The following is a 3,919-nucleotide window of genomic DNA, read 5'->3' on the forward strand; positions in this document are numbered from 1 at the left end:
TTTCAGTCTGTGACTCCCTCTCTCTCTGACCCTCCCCTGCTCACGCTGTCTCTCTCTCTCTCTCTCTCTCTCCTAGAAATAAATAAAAAAAAATTAAAAAAAAAAAAAAAGAAAATGGTGTCTCTGGTCTCCCCCAAATTTGAGATACTTCCAGTCATCGTCTGTGGGAAATAGGTTCAAGAATTCCTTACACTTATGGGTTAAAAAAAGCTTAGGGCAGAAAGCTGTTGCCACAGGACAAAAGCACCCAAGGTTTCTTAGTGAGATATTATAATTGGGTCATGAGTCCCTTGTTATATCACCTGCAGGAAACTATTTTCCATCTGGCCCCAATATACTTTGATCACAACTTCAAATTCTGCTTGCCCCGCCCCCCGACTCTTTGCTTCTTACACACACAAGTTAATGATTACTCTATGATTGTTTTCTTCGTGTTTACCATGTGTGTAAGATCTTGAGAGCTCAATAAATATGGAGACAAAATCCCTGTTCGGGGCTCTTGTCTCCTCCCAGACATTATCCTCTCTTGTATTCAACCCTGTGTCCTCTCTCTTGCTGGACAAGAGAGAACTCCAGACCCATAGTCTGCAACAATAGTCTTGCTCATCCATAATACATTCAGGCACTACTGGAATGGGTTTTTTCCAGCACTAATAAACAACAAAGTTTGAAATGAAAAAGGCCTCTTATGTGCTGTGAACCTCTTATCCCAAACTTCCCTGAGAACTAGTACAGCCAGACAAAGTGCTACTGCTTGTAACTGCTTATCTTAGAACCTTAGTCCATTTAGCCTATTTGACAGGACACCAAGGGGAACCCCAGTAAGTGTACCCTCTAAATGGCAGAAACCAGAGAGAATATTCTCACTGATCACAAAGCCAAGCTTTTGGGACACAGAACAAGATGAAAGAAAACACATCATCTGTTTTCACATAGGGGACTTACAGCAAACCTGTCTAAATAGTCTGATGAGAACTGTGAACTTACCATTCTGTGAGACTGGATTGAACATCAGTTTTTTAGGTCTGGCCCTATATACCTGTGTTTTTTCCCCTATGGTAATTCCTTTTTATAATAAATACACAAAAGACAAAATGGTAACCATATTTGGGGGAAAATGGATAAGTCAAACCAAGAGTACTCTACCAAATATTCCAGAGTCACTAAGCCCAAGGAACTATTTCCACAAGTATTTTCTCTTGCTGATCTAAATTCAGTAAGTGAGAGAAAAAGGACTCTCACCACTCTTGCTTCCATTAGATCCATAGGCTGACATGGTAAGCATTCTAACCTTCTGCTGTACATTTGTCAGAACTCCCAGAATCTCTCAGCCACAAGGGTACCCAGCCAGTTAAAGTCTATCCTTCTGACTATGCCAACAGTGGTGCACAGAATGTTTCCTTTACCATTCAAGTTTCTTCTAGCTGACCTGAAAATCAAATTGACACAAGATAAATTAACAGGAGGAAAGAAATCCCCAATTTTAACTACATGCACCTAGAGGCCCAATATTAAAGATGAGACCCAAAGAAATGATCAGGGCAGGGAGCATGTATACTTTTTAGACAAAAAAACAATAAATCCATGAAGAATTGACAAGGCAAAGAAAACTTTTGTTCAGGCAATTCAATTGATAATGAAATCTAAACTCAGTTTGGGCTGGATTAATAAATTAGTGAAAATAATAAGGCTTATTTATACAGACTTCTTAGCTTTGAATACTCTATCTCTAGAGATAAGAATGTCTATTTCTCTCTACATCCTGTACAGGTAGGGTACATTTCCCATGGGAGCTTTATTTCCTACTTTCTGGAGACAAAGGAGGCACAGGATATTTTTGCACTGACTATTTCTTGAGTAAGTTTAATTTAAAATAATCAATATGCTACTTTTAAAGAAAATTTTAAGTAGACTCTACACCCAAAGTGGGGCTTGAACTCATGATACCAAGAACAAGAATTGCATGTTCCACTGACTGAGCCATCCAATTTTCCCATCAATGTGGTACATTTTAGGTGCCCTGCCCTTGCCCCCCCCAAGCATTTATGTAGGTTAAAATGTGGAATTATCGAGATTCCTTGGGCCTGCATTGTCCCCTCCTTTGTCCTGGCCACTCTTGACACTGTCTCAGGCTAAAGTAATATGTAATAAAGTAATAATGCCTGCACTTGTGCAGTACACACACCATGAGCCAACCGTGGCAGTCTGGACACTCCAGGCCTGTGAAGCTCAGGCCAGTTCCCACCAACTGCATGGCCTCAAAGGTGGGGGAGTCCACACACAGAAAAATTTTCTAAGGTGGCAGATTTAAACTAGCAACAGTCAGTAACATTTGGACTGCCTACCTGATGGGGTCCCTGGATTCTCCAGCAAGCAGTGATCTCAGATGTCTCTTTTTGGAGGATGTCCTGGCAGTACCATTTATTCCATGTCTGTCTTCATAGGGAATAAGCACATGTGTGTAGGTTAGGGCTTGTACCCCCAACCATCAGCAACCATGACCCAGCCTCTCCTGACACTTGTTCCAAGGCAGAGAGGCAGATAAAACATTTGACAAAATTCAACACTAACTCATGATAAAAACTCAGCAATCTATTGTCCATCTATATGTCTTTTTTGGAAAAATGTCTATTTGTGTCTTCTGCCCATTTTTAATTGGATTATTCACTTTCTGGGTGTTGAGTTTTGTAAGTTCCTTATATATTTTGGATACTCACCCTTTATCAGATATGTCATTTGCATATATCTTTTCCCATTCCCTAGGTTGTCTTTTAGTTTTGTTGATTGTTTCTTCACTGTGCAGAAGATTTTTTATTTTAAGTCCCAATAGTTCATTTTTGCTTTTGTTTCCCTTGCCTCAGGAGACATATCTAGAAAGAAGTTGCTGTGGATGATGTCAAAAGAATGCAGACTGGTGCATCCCCTCTGGAAAACAGTATGGAGTTTCTGCAAAAAGTTGAAAATAGATCTACTGAATGATCCAGCAATTGCACTACTGGGTATTTACCCAATGAAATAAATACAATTAATAATACAATTAAAAGGGATATGTGCACTCCGATGTTTATAGCAGCATTATCTACAATAGTTAAATTATGGAAACATCCCAAGTGTCCACTGAGTAATGAATGGATAAAGAAGATTTGATGTATATATATTTGATATATATATATATATATATCACATGGAATACAATTGAATTTTACTCGGTTATAAAAAGGATGAAATCTTGCCATTTACAACAACATGGATGGAGGAGAGGGTATTATACTAGGGGAAAAAAGTCAGTCAGAGAAAGGAAAATATATGATTTCACTCATACGTGGAATTTAAGAAACAAAACAAATGAACAAAGAGGGGAAGAGAAAGAGGTAAACCAAGAAACGGACTCTTAACTATAGAAAACAAACTTATGGTTACCACAGGGGAGGTGGGTGTGGGGACAGGTGAAATAGGTGATGGGGATTAAGGGGTGCACTTGTGATGAGCACTGGTGTTGTATGGAAGTGTTGAATTACTATATTGTACACCTGAAACTAATATTACACCGTCTGTTGACTAACTAGAATTTAAATAAAAATTTTAAAAAACCTTCAGCAATCTAGGAATAAAGGAGAATTCCCTCAACTTACTAAAGAGCATCTACCACAACATATAGCTAACGTACTAATGGTGAGAAACTCAACGTTTTCTTACTATGATCAGGAACAAGGCAAGGACGTACCCTCTTATCATTGCTTTTCAACATAATATTGAGAGATTTTAACATTTTGGAAGATGGAAAGTGAATAGGGATGATAACTGACTTAGTAGAACGAAAGACTTAGATAATATAATTAGACAAGAAAAATATCCCAAATTCTCAGCAAGTTATTTTGTGGATACCAAGAAACATATCCTGAAGTATATATAGAGAGGT

The 3,919-nt window shown here is 38.4% G+C and overlaps 1 long non-coding RNA gene across 1 annotated transcript; it reads right to left on the reverse strand.

Moving 5' to 3' along the window:
- Window positions 1-1,146: 1,146 nt before the first annotated feature.
- Window positions 1,147-2,739, reverse strand: LOC120227524. Its single transcript, XR_005527267.1, has 3 exons — window positions 2,718-2,739; window positions 2,346-2,436; window positions 1,147-1,429 (listed from the first exon to the last, which is right to left on the reverse strand). It is a non-coding gene; the product is annotated as an uncharacterized LOC120227524 (long non-coding RNA).
- Window positions 2,740-3,919: the final 1,180 nt, after the last annotated feature.

This window comes from Hyaena hyaena, unplaced genomic scaffold (assembly GCF_003009895.1).
Source record: "Hyaena hyaena isolate Hyena2069 unplaced genomic scaffold, ASM300989v1 scaffold_2442, whole genome shotgun sequence".
Classification (NCBI taxonomy): Eukaryota; Metazoa; Chordata; class Mammalia; order Carnivora; family Hyaenidae; genus Hyaena; species Hyaena hyaena.